The 13,147-nt window shown below is 51.1% G+C and overlaps 1 pseudogene; it reads right to left on the reverse strand.

Moving 5' to 3' along the window:
* LOC127906521 (cilia- and flagella-associated protein 251-like) overlaps window positions 1-12,428 on the reverse strand; it is a 55,847-nt pseudogene extending 43,419 nt beyond the window's left edge.
* Window positions 12,429-13,147: the final 719 nt, after the last annotated feature.

Consider the following 13,147-nt stretch of genomic DNA (forward strand, 5'->3'; position numbering starts at 1 on the left):
AGTTCTTACACATGTGTAATTGACAAAAAAAATCGAAAGAATTTCGAAAAACGGTCCAGAAAGCACTTTTTTAAGGGGTGATAAGTTTTTGAAAAAAGTTCATTTTTTCAAAATTTTACTTTTGGACATTAATTTGGGTTACATATCCAATATGAAAAACCCCGGTGGAGCGCATTTGCCCCCTGTTGAATTTTTAAAGTGTTACAACTGGCAATTACCATATGGCATTTGCAATACACTTTGGATGAATCAACGCCGAATTGGGTGGTATTGGCCAATGTGTATATGGTTTGTCCGATGCCAATGACATGCCATTCATTTTTGTCCAATACAGGGGGTATTCCCTTACTAAAGGACTAGCCCCTGCCTGTCTCCTCTCCTTCCTAAAGGACAAGCCCCTGCCTGTCTCCTCTCCTTCCTAAAGGACTAGCCCCTGCCTGTCTCCTCTCCTTCCTAAAGGACTAGCCCCTGCCTGTCTCCTCTCCCTCCTAAAGGACTAGCCCCTACCTGCCTGTCTCCTCTCCTTCCTAAAGGACTAGCCCCTGCCTGTCTCCTCTCCCTCCTAAAGGACTAGCCCCTGCCTGTCTCCTCTCCTTCCTAAAGGACGAGCCACTGCCTGTCTCCTCTCCCTCCTAAAGGACGAGCCCCTGCCTGTCTCCTCTCCTTCCTAAAGGACTAGCCCCTGCCTGTCTCCTCTCCTTCCTAAAGGACTAGCCCCTGCCTGTCTCCTCTCCTTCCTAAAGGACTAGCCCCTGCCTGTCTCCTCTCCTTCCTAAAGGACTAGCCCCTGCCTGTCTCCTCTCCTTCCTAAAGGACTAGCCCCTGCCTGTCTCCTCTCCTTCCTAAAGGACGAGCCCCTGCCTGTCTCCTCTCCTTCCTAAAGGACTAGCCCCTGCCTGTCTCCTCTCCTTCCTAAAGGACTAGCCCCTGCCTGTCTCCTCTCCTTCCTAAAGGACTAGCCCCTGCCTGTCTCCTCTCCCTCCTAAAGGACTAGCCCCTGCCTGTCTCCTCTCCTTCCTAAAGGACTAGCCCCTGCCTGTCTCCTCTCCCTCCTAAAGGACTAGCCCCTGACTGTCTCCTCTCTCTCCTAAAGGACACTGCCTGTCTCCTCTCCCTCCTAAAGGACGAGCCCCTGCCTGCCTGTCTCCTCTCCCTCCTAAAGGACTAGCCCCTGCCTGCCTGTCTCCTCTCCCTCCTAAAGGACTAGCCCCTGCCTGTCTCCTCTCCTTCCTAAAGGACTAGCCCCTGCCTGTCTCCTCTCCTTCCTAAAGGACTAGCCCCTGCCTGTCTCCTCTCCTCCCTAAAGGACTAGCCCCTGCCTGTCTCCTCTCCTTCCTAAAGGACTAGCCCCTGCCTGTCTCCTCTCCTTCCTAAAGGACTAGCCCCTGCCTGTCTCCTCTCCTTCCTAAAGGACTAGCCCCTGCCTGTCTCCTCTCCTTCCTAAAGGACTAGCCCCTGCCTGCCTGTCTCCTCTCCTTCCTAAAGGACTAGCCCCTGCCTGTCTCTTCTCCTTCCTAAAGGACTAGCCCCTGCCTGTCTCCTCTTCTTCCTAAAGGACTAGCCCCTGCCTGTCTCCTCTCCTTCCTAAAGGACTAGCCCCTGCCTGTCTGTCTCCTCTCCTTCCTAAAGGACTAGCCCCTGCCTGTCTGTCTCCTCTCCTTCCTAAAGGACTAGCCCCTGCCTGTCTCCTCTCCTTCCTAAAGGACTAGCCCCTGCCTGTCTCCTCTCCTTCCTTAAAGGACTAGCCCCTGCCTGTCTCCTCTCCTTCCTAAAGGACTAGCCCCTGCCTGTCTCCTCTCCTTCCTAAAGGACTAGCCCCTGCCTGTCTCCTCTCCTTCCTAAAGGACTAGCCCCTGCCTGTCTCCTCTCCTTCCTAAAGGACTAGCCCCTGCCTGTCTCCTCTCCCTCCTAAAGCACTAGCCCCTGCCTGTCTCCTCTCCTTCCTAAAGGACTAGCCCCTACCTGTCTCCTCTCCTTCCTAAAGGACTAGCCCCTGCCTGTCTCCTCTCCTTCCTAAAGGACTAGCCCCTGCCTGTCTCCTCTCTCTCCTAAAGGACTAGCCCCTGCCTGTCTCCTCTCCCTCCTAAAGGACGAGCCCCTGCCTGCCTGTCTCCTCTCCCTCCTAAAGGACTAGCCCCTGCCTGCCTGTCTCCTCTCCCTGCTAAAGGACTAGCCCCTGCCTGTCTCCTCTCCCTCCTAAAGGACTAGCCCCTGCCTGTCTCCTCTCCTTCCTAAAGGACTAGCCCCTGCCTGTCTCCTCTCCCTCCTAAAGGACTAGCCCCTGCCTGTCTCCTCTCCCTCCTAAAGGACTAGCCCCTGCCTGCCTGTCTCCTCTCCCTCCTAAAGGACTAGCCCCTGCCTGCCTGTCTCCTCTCCCTCCTAAAGGACTAGCCCCTGCCTGTCTCCTCTCCCTCCTAAAGGACTAGCCCCTGCCTGTCTCCTCTCCTTCCTAAAGGACTAGCCCCTGCCTGTCTCCTCTCCCTCCTAAAGGACTAGCCCCTGCCTGTCTCCTCTCCCTCCTAAAGGACTAGCCCCTGCCTGCCTGTCTCCTCTCCCTCCTAAAGGACTAGCCCCTGCCTGTCTCCTCTCCCTCCTAAAGGACTAGCCCCTGCCTGCCTGGAGCCTCTTCCCCTGTCACTGAGTGAACCACGGTGCCAAATGGAGACCTCCTTCAACACGGTATTCTATCAGCCTCATCCCCTCCTTTATTCACCAGTCCATTCCCTCTCCTCTTTTGATGTGCCTGTTTCAACACCAGACATGTAACCTCCTATTAAAGGGGGCTTATTTGACCAGCATTCGGTGTGATTGGCTTGATGTTTCTGCTCTCTGTCTGTTATTCAGAACAATCACTGTCAGAAGAATCACTGCCTCTGTTAGAGTTCAGAGTGAGAGACCAGAGAGGGAGGAGCCTATAGAGGGAGGGGCCCTATAGAGAGAGGGGCCTATAGAGAGATGAGCCCTATAGAGAGAGGGGCCTATAGAGGGGCCTATAGAGAGAGGGGGCCTATAGAGGGAGCCTATAGAGAGAAGGGTCTTATAGTTAGAGGGGCCCTATAGAGAGAGGGGCCTATAGAGAGACGAGCCCTATAGAGAGAGCGGCCTATAGAGGGGCCTATAGAGAGGGGCCTATAGAGAGAGGGGCCTAAAGAGAGATGGGCCTATAGAGAGAGGGGCCCTATAGAGAGAGGGGCCCTATAGAGAGAGGGGCCTATAGAGAGAAGGGTCTTATAGTTAGAGGGGGCCTATAGAGAGAGAGGGCCTACAGAGAGAGAGAGGGCCTATAGAGAGAGGGACCTATAGAGAGAGGGGCCCTATAAAGAGAGGGGCCTATAGAGAGAGGTGGCCTATAGAGACAGGGTCCCCATAGAGAGAGGGGCCCTATAGAGAGAGGGGCCCTATAGAGAGAGGGGCCCTATAGAGAGAGGGGCCCTATAGAGAGAGGGGCCCTATAGAGAGAGGGGCACTATAGAGAGAGGGACCTATAGAGAGAGGGGCCTATAGAGAGAGGAGCCCTATAGAGTGAGGAAGGAGCCCTATAGAGAGAGAGGGGCCTATAGAGAGAGGAAGGAGCCCTATAGAGAGAGAGGGGCCTATAGAGAGAGGGGCCCTACAGAGAGAGGGACCCTATAGAGAGAGAGGGGCCCTATAGAGAGAGGGGCCGTATAGAGAGAGGGGCCGTATAGAGAGATGGGCCATATAGAGAGAGGGGCCTATAGAGAGAGGGGCCTATAGAGAGAGGGGCCTATAGAGAGAGGGGCCTATAGAGAGAGGGGCCTCTAGAGAGAGGAAGGAGCCCTATAGAGAGAGGGGCCTATAAAGAGTGGGGCCCTATAAAGAGAGGAAGGCTCTTATAGTTGGAGGGGTCCTATAGAGAGAGGGACCCTATAGAGAGAGGGGCCCTATATAGAGAGAGAGGTCTAAAGAGAGAGGGGCCCTAAAGAGAGAGGGGCCCTAAAGAGAGAGGGGCCCTATAGAGAGAGGGGCCCTATAGAGAGAGGGGCCTATAGAGAGAGGGGTCCTATAGAGAGAGGGGCCTAAAGAGAGAGGGGCCCTATAGAGAGAGGGGCCCTATAGAGAGAGTGGCCCTATAGAGAGAGGGGCCTATAGAGAGAGGGGTCCTATAGAGAGAGGGGCCTATAGAGAGAGGGGCCCTGTAGAGAGAGGGGCCTATAGAGAGAGGGACCCTATAGAGAGAGGAAGGAGACCTATAGAGAGAAGGGTCTTATAGTTAGAGGGGTCCTATAGAGAGAGGGACCCTATAGAGAGAGGGACCCTATAGAGACAGGGACCCTATATAGAGATGGGTCTTATAGTTAGAGTGTGCCTATAGAGAGAGGGGCCCTAAAGAGAGACGGGCCTATAGAGAGAGGGACCCTATATAGAGAGGGGTCTATAGAGAGAGGGGCCTTTAGAGAGAGGGGCCTATAGAGAGAGGGGCCTCTAGAGAGAGGAAGGAGCCCTATAGAGAGAGGAGCCTATAAAGAGTGGGGCCCTATAAAGAGAGGAAGGCTCTTATAGTTGGAGGGGTCCTATAGAGAGAGGGACCCTATAGAGAGAGGGGCCCTATATAGAGAGAGGGGTCTAAAGAGAGAGGGACCCTATAGAGAGAGGGGCCCTAAAGAGAGAGGGGCCCTAAAGAGAGAGGGGCCCTATAGAGAGAGGGGCCCTATAGAGAGAGGGGCCTATAGAGAGAGGGGTCCTATAGAGAGAGGGGCTTAAAGAGAGAGGGGCTTAAATAGAGAGGGGCCCTATAGAGAGAGGGGCTCTATAGAGAGAGGGGCCCTATAGAGAGAGGGGCCTATAGAGAGAGGGGTCCTATAGAGAGAGGGGCCTATAGAGAGAGGGGCCCTGTAGAGAGAGGGGCCTATAGAGAGAGGGACCCTATAGAGAGAGGAAGGAGACCTATAGAGAGAAGGGTCTTATAGTTAGAGGGGTCCTATAGAGAGAGGGACCCTATAGAGAGAGGGACCCTATAGAGACAGGGACCCTATAAAGAGAGGGGTCTTATAGTTAGAGTGGGCCTATAGAGAGAGGGGCCCTAAAGAGAGACGGGCCTATAGAGAGAGGGACCCTATATATAGAGGGGTCTTATAGAGAGAGGGGCCTATAGAGAGAGGGGCCTATAGAGAGAGGGACCCTATATAGAGAGGAGTCTTATAGTTAGAGGGGGCCTATAGAGAGAGGGGCCTATAGAGAGAGGGACCCTATAGAGAGAGGGACCCTATAGAGAGAGGGACCCTATAGAGAGAGGGGCCCTATAGAGAGTGAGGGGCCCTATAGAGAGTGAGGTGCCCTATAGAGAGAGGGGCCCTATAGAGAGAGAGGGGCCTATAGAGAGAGGGACCCTATAGAGAGAGAGGGGCCTATAGAGAGAGAGGGGCCTATAGAGAGAGGGGCCTATATAGAGAGGGGCCTATAGAGAGAGGGGCCCTATAGAGAGAGGAGCCTATAGAGAGAGGGGCCCTATAGAGAGAGGGGCCCTATAGAGAGAGAGGGGCCTATATAGAGAGAGGGGCGTATAGAGAGAGGGACTCTATAGAGAGAGGGGCCTATATAGAGAGAGGCCTATAGAGAGAGGGGCCTAAAGAGAGAGGGGCCTATAGAGAGAGGGACCCTATAGAGAGAGGGGCCTATATAGAGAGAGGCCTATAGAGAGAGGGACCCTATAGAGAGAGGCCTATAGAGAGAGGGACCCTATAGAGAGAGGGGCCCTATAGAGAGGGGGGCCTATATAGAGAGGGGCCCTATAGAGAGAGGGGCCTATATAGAGAGAGGCCTATATAGAGAGGGGCCCTATAGAGAGAGGGACCCTATAGAGAGAGGGGCCTATAGAGAGAGGGGCCCTATAGAGAGAGGGGCCCTATAGAGAGAGAGGAGCCTATAGAGAGAGGGGCCTATAGGGGCCCTATAGAGAGAGAGGGCCTATATAGAGAGAGGGACCCTAGAGAGAGGGACCCTATAGAGAGAGGGGCCTATATAGAGAGAGGCCTATAGAGAGAGGGACCCTATAGAGAGAGGGGCCCTATAGAGAGAGGGGCCTATATAGAGAGAGGCCTATAGAGAGAGGGACCCTATAGAGAGAGGGGCCCTATAGAGAGAGGGGCCTATATAGAGAGGGGCCCTATAGAGAGAGGGGCCCTATAGAGAGAGAGGGGCCTATATAGAGAGAGGGGCGTATAGAGAGAGGGACTCTATAGAGAGAGGGGCCTATATAGAGAGAGGCCTATAGAGAGAGGGACCCTATAGAGAGAGGGGCCCTAGAGAGAGGGGCCTATAGAGAGGGGCCCTATAGAGAGGGGGCCTATATAGAGGGGCCCTATAGAGAGAGGGGCCTATATAGAGAGAGGCCTATAGAGAGGGGCCCTATAGAGAGAGGGACCCTATAGAGAGAGGGGCCTATAGAGAGAGGGGCCCTATAGAGAGAGGGGCCCTATAGAGAGAGAGGAGCCTATAGAGAGAGGGGGCCTATAGAGAGAGGGGCCCTATAGAGAGAGAGGGGCCTATATAGAGAGAGGGACCCTATAGAGAGAGGGACCCTATAGAGAGAGGGGCCTATATAGAGAGAGGCCTATAGAGAGAGGGACCCTATAGAGAGAGGGGCCCTATAGAGAGAGGGGCCTATATAGAGAGAGGCCTATAGAGAGAGGGACCCTATAGAGAGAGGGGCCCTATAGAGAGAGGGGCCTATATAGAGAGGGGCCCTATAGAGAGAGGGGCCTATAGAGAGAGGCCTATATACAGAGGGGCCCTATAGAGAGAGGGACCCTATAGAGAGAGGGGCCTATAGAGAGAGGGGCCCTATAGAGAGAGGGGCCCTATAGAGAGAGGGGCCCTATAGAGAGAGGGCCTATAGAGAGAGGGGCCCTATAGAGAGAGGGGCCCTATAGAGAGAGAGGGGCCTATAGAGAGAGGGGCCTATAGAGAGAGGGACCCTATAGAGAGAGGGGCCTATATAGAGAGAGGCCTATAGAGAGAGGGACCCTATAGAGAGAGGGGCCCTATAGAGCGAGAGGAGCCTATAGAGAGAGGGGCCCTATAGAGAGAGGGGCCTATAGAGAGAGGGGCCTATAGAGAGAGGGACCCTATAGAGAGAGGGGCCTATATTGAGAGAGGCCTATAGAGAGAGGGACCCTATAGAGAGAGGGGCCCTATAGAGAGTGGGGCCTATATAGAGAGGGGCCCTATAGAGAGAGGGGCCTATATAGAGAGAGGCCTATATAGAGAGGGGCCCTATAGAGAGAGGGACCCTATAGAGAGAGGGGCCTATAGAGAGAGGGGCCTATAGAGAGAGGGGCCTATAGAGAGAGGGGCCCCATTGAGAGAGGGGCCCCATTGAGAGAGGGCCTATAGAGAGAGGGGCCCTATAGAGAGAGGGGCCTATAGAGAGAGGGGCCTATAGAGAGAGGGGCCTATAGAGAGAGGGGCCCCATTGAGAGAGGGGCCCCATTGAGAGAGGGGCCCTAGAGAGAGGGGCCTATAGAGAGAGGGGCCCTATAGAGAGAGGGGCCCTATAGAGAGAGGAGCCTATAGAGAGAGGGGGCCTATAGAGAGAGGGGCCCTATAGAGAGAGAGGGGCCTATATAGAGAGGGACCCTATAGAGAGAGGGGCCTATAGAGAGAGGCCTATAGAGAGAGGGACCCTATAGAGAGAGGGGCCCTATAGAGAGAGGGGCCTATAGAGAGAGGCCTATAGAGAGAGGGACCCTATAGAGAGAGGGGCCCTATAGAGAGAGGGGCCTATATAGAGAGGGGCCCTATAGAGAGAGGGGGCCTATATAGAGAGAGGGGCGTATAGAGAGAGGGACTCTATAGAGAGAGGGGCCTATATAGAGAGAGGCCTATAGAGAGAGGGACCCTATAGAGAGAGGGGCCCTATAGAGAGAGGGGCCTATAGAGAGAGGGGCCCTATAGAGAGGGGGGCCTATATAGAGAGGGGCCCTATAGAGAGAGGGGCCTATATAGAGAGAGGCCTATATAGAGAGGGGCCCTATAGAGAGAGGGACCCTATAGAGAGAGGGGCCTATAGAGAGAGGGGCCCTATAGAGAGAGGGGCCCTATAGAGAGAGAGGAGCCTATAGAGAGAGGGGGCCTATAGAGAGAGGGGCCCTATAGAGAGAGAGGGGCCTATATAGAGAGAGGGACCCTATAGAGAGAGGGACCCTATAGAGAGAGGGGCCTATATAGAGAGAGGCCTATAGAGAGAGGGACCCTATAGAGAGAGGGGCCCTATAGAGAGAGGGGCCTATATAGAGAGAGGGCTATAGAGAGAGGGACCCTATAGAGAGAGGGGCCCTATAGAGAGAGGGGCCTATATAGAGAGGGGCCCTATAGAGAGAGGGGCCTATATAGAGAGAGGCCTATATACAGAGGGGCCCTATAGAGAGAGGGACCCTATAGAGAGAGGGGCCTATAGAGAGAGGGGCCCTATAGAGAGAGGGGCCCTATAGAGAGAGGGGCCCTATAGAGAGAGGAGCCTATAGAGAGAGGGGCCCTATAGAGAGAGGGGCCCTATAGAGAGAGAGGGGCCTATATAGAGAGAGGGGCCTATAGAGAGAGGGACCCTATAGAGAGAGGGGCCTATATAGAGAGAGGCCTATAGAGAGAGGGACCCTATAGAGAGAGGGGCCCTATAGAGCGAGAGGAGCCTATAGAGAGAGGGGCCCTATAGAGAGAGGGGCCTATAGAGAGAGGGGCCTATAGAGAGAGGGACCCTATAGAGAGAGGGGCCTATATTGAGAGAGGCCTATAGAGAGAGGGACCCTATAGAGAGAGGGGCCCTATAGAGAGTGGGGCCTATATAGAGAGGGGCCCTATAGAGAGAGGGGCCTATATAGAGAGAGGCCTATATAGAGAGGGGCCCTATAGAGAGAGGGACCCTATAGAGAGAGGGGCCTATAGAGAGAGGGGCCTATAGAGAGAGGGGCCTATAGAGAGAGGGGCCCCATTGAGAGAGGGGCCCCATTGAGAGAGGGGCCTATAGAGAGAGGGGCCCTATAGAGAGAGGGGCCTATAGAGAGAGGGGCCCCATTGAGAGAGGGGCCTATAGAGAGAGTATGTATGTTTATGTAAGAATGATATCGCTGTGTTTTGGTAAAATATTCCTGGAATAATTGCGTCTTCACTCTCTGAGGTTCTGACTTTACCTCATGTTTCTGCTCCTTTTAATTACTGCGTTCCTCTGTTCTTTTCATAATTGCATTTCAACAAGAGTTCAACTCGGGCCTGAGACATCCTCCCTTTTTAAAAAGATGAAATGGTGGAGAGAAAGAAGCATTTGTCCAGCCTCTTTAGTTGATTAAGTTATGTTTTTGAAACCAGGGAGCAGCAAATGGGATTTGGATCCAATGTCATTAAAATGGATCTCTCTGTATTACAGGTATCGGATCAATACAGTTGCAAAAAAATCTATACTCCCCCCAATTTCTTTTTTTTACACAGACTCCTCTGAAAAAGGCTGAGAGGAAATATGAACATAACAATGATGTACTGTGATATAGCCATTCTTATTTTTAAAACGTTTTTTTTTAACCACACGAAAACATAAAAACAGATAGAGCTCAGAAATGGCTCAAAATATATTGATTGTCATTTTTATTTCTATGGCAATTTCTTATATAACATAAAAACAATAAGTCATTTTTTTAATTATAATTATACTTTTCATTATATTAATAGTAGTGACACAAGACATGTCACGTGTACTCGCTCTCTGGCCTCTTGGTCATCAGGCTGCTGATTATCCCACACACCTGTCACCATCGTCATGTGCCCCCATGACTCTCACCTGGACTCCATCACCTCCTTGATTATCTTCCCTTTATCTGTCACTCACCTGGACTCCATCACCTCCTTGATTATCTTCCCTTTATCTGTCACTCACCTGGACTCCATCACCTCCATGATTATCTTCTCTATATCTGTCACTCACCTGGACTCCATCACCTCCATGATCATCTTCCCTATATCTGTCACTCACCTGGACTCCATCACCTCCATGATTATCTTCTCTATATCTGTCACTCACCTGGACTCCATCACCTCCTTGATTATCTTCCCTATCTGTCACTCACCTGGACTCCATCACCTCCTTGATTATCTTCCCTTTATCTGTCACTCACCTGGACTCCATCACCTCCATGATTATCTTCCCTTCACCTGGACTCCATCATCCATGGTTATCTTCCCTATATCTGTCACCTGGACTCCATCACCTCCATGATTATCTTCCCTATATCTGTCTCTCACCTGGACTCCATCACCTCCTTGATTATCTTCCCTATATCTGTCACTCACCTGGACTCCATCACCTCCTTGATTATCTTCTCTATATCTGTCTCTCACCTGGACTCCATCACCTCCATGATTATCTTCTCTATATCTGTCACTCACCTGGACTCCATCACCTCCATGATCATCTTCCCTATATCTGTCACTCACCTGGACTCCATCACCTCCATGATCATCTTCCCTATATCTGTCACTCACCTGGACTCCATCACCTCCTTGATTATCTTCCCTATATCTGTCACTCACCTGGACTCCATCACCTCCTTGATTATCTTCCCTTTATCTGTCACTCACCTGGACTCCATCACCTCCATGATTATCTTCCCTATATCTGTCACTCACCTGGACTCCATCACCTCCTTGATTATCTTCCCTATATCTGTCACTCACCTGGACTCCATCACCTCCTTGATTATCTTCCCTATATCTGTCACTAACCTGGACTCCATCACCTCCATGATTATCTTCTCTATATATGTCACTCACCTGGACTCCATCACCTCCTTGATTATCTTCCCTATATCTGTCTCTCACCTGGACTCCATCACCTCCTTGATTATCTTCCCTATATCTGTCACTCACCTGGACTCCATCACCTCCTTGATTATCTTCCTTATATCTGTCACTCACCTGGACTCCATCACCTCCTTGATTATCTTCCCTATATCTGTCCCTCACCTGGACTCCATCACCTCCTTGATTATCTTCCCTATATCTGTCTCTCACCTGGACTCCATCACCTCCTTGATTATCTTCCTTATATCTGTCACTCACCTGGACTCCATCACCTCCTTGATTATCTTCCCTATATCTGTCTCTCACCTGGACTCCATCACCTCCTTGATTATCTTCCCTATATCTGTCACTCACCTGGACTCCATCACCTCCATGATCATCTTCCTTATATCTGTCACTCACCTGGACTCCATCACCTCCTTGATTCTCTTCCCTTTATCTGTCACTCACCTGGACTCCATCACCTCCTTGATTATCTTCCCTATATCTGTCACTCACCTGGACTCCATCACCTCCTTGATTATCTTCCCTATATCTGTCACTCACCTGGACTCCATCACCTCCTTGATTATCTTCCCTATATCTGTCACTCACCTAGACTCCATCACCTCCTTGATTATCTTCCCTATATCTGTCACTCACCTGGACTCCATCTCCTCCTTGATTATCTTCCCTTTATCTGTCACTCACCTGGACTCCATCACCTCCATGATCATCTTCCTTATATCTGTCACTCACCTGGACTCCATCACCTCCTTGATTATCTTCCCTATATCTGTCACTCACCTGGACTCCATCACCTCCTTGATTATCTTCCCTATATCTGTCACTCACCTGGACTCCATCACCTCCTTGATTATCTTCCCTATATCTGTCTCTCACCTGGACTCCATCACCTCCTTGATTATCTTCCCTATATCTGTCACTCACCTGGACTCCATCACCTCCTTGATTATCTTCCCTTTATCTGTCACTCACCTGACTCCATCTCCTCCTTGATTATCTTCCCTTTATCTGTCACTCACCTGACTCCATCACCTCCTTGATTATCTTCCCTATATCTGTCACTCACCTGGACTCCATCACCTCCTTGATTATCTTCCCTATATCTGTCACTCACCTGGACTCCATCACCTCCATGATCATCTTCCTTATATCTGTCACTCACCTGGACTCCATCACCTCCTTGATTATCTTCCCTATATCTGTCTCTCACCTGGACTCCATCACCTCCTTGATTATCTTCCCTATATCTGTCACTCACCTGGACTCCATCACCTCCATGATCATCTTCCTTATATCTGTCACTCACCTGGACTCCATCACCTCCTTGATTCTCTTCCCTTTATCTGTCACTCACCTGGACTCCATCACCTCCTTGATTATCTTCCCTATATCTGTCACTCACCTGGACTCCATCACCTCCTTGATTATCTTCCCTTTATCTGTCACTCACCTGGACTCCATCACCTCCTTGATTATCTTCCTTAATCTGTCACTCACCTGACTCCATCACCTCCTTGATTATCTTCCCTATATCTGTCACTCACCTGACTCCATCACCTCCTTGATTATCTTCCCTATATCTGTCACTCACCTGACTCCATCACCTCCATGATCATCTTCCTTATATCTGTCACTCACCTGGACTCCATCACCTCCTTGATTATCTTCCCTTTATCTGTCACTCACCTGGACTCCATCTCCTCCTTGATTATCTTCCCTATATCTGTCACTCACCTGGACTCCTTCACCTCCATGATCATCTTCCTTATATCTTTCACTCACCTGGACTCCATCACCTCCTTGATTATCTTCCCTATATCTGTCACTCACCTGGACTCCATCACCTCCATGATCATCTTCCTTATATCTGTCACTCACCTGGACTCCATCACCTCCTTGATTATCTTCCCTATATCTGTCACTCATCTGGACTCCATCACCTCCATGATTACCTTCCCTATATCTGTCACTCACCTGGACTCCATCACCTCCATGATCATCTTCCTTATATCTGTCACTCACCTGGACTCCATCACCTCCTTGATTATCTTCCCTATATCTGTCACTCACCTGGACTCCATCACCTCCTTGATTATCTTCCCTATATCTGTCACTCACCTGGACTCCTTCACCTCCATGATTATCTTCCCTATATCTGTCACTCACCTGGACTCCATCACCTCCATGATTACCTTCCCTATATCTGTCACTCACCTGGACTCCATCACCTCCATGATTACATTCCCTATATCTGTCACTAACCTGGACTCCATCACCTCCATGATTACCTTCCCTATATCTGTCACTCACCTGGACTCCATCACCTCCATGATTA

The sequence above is a fragment of the Oncorhynchus keta genome, chromosome 12 (assembly GCF_023373465.1).
Source record: "Oncorhynchus keta strain PuntledgeMale-10-30-2019 chromosome 12, Oket_V2, whole genome shotgun sequence".
Taxonomy (NCBI): domain Eukaryota; kingdom Metazoa; phylum Chordata; class Actinopteri; order Salmoniformes; family Salmonidae; genus Oncorhynchus; species Oncorhynchus keta.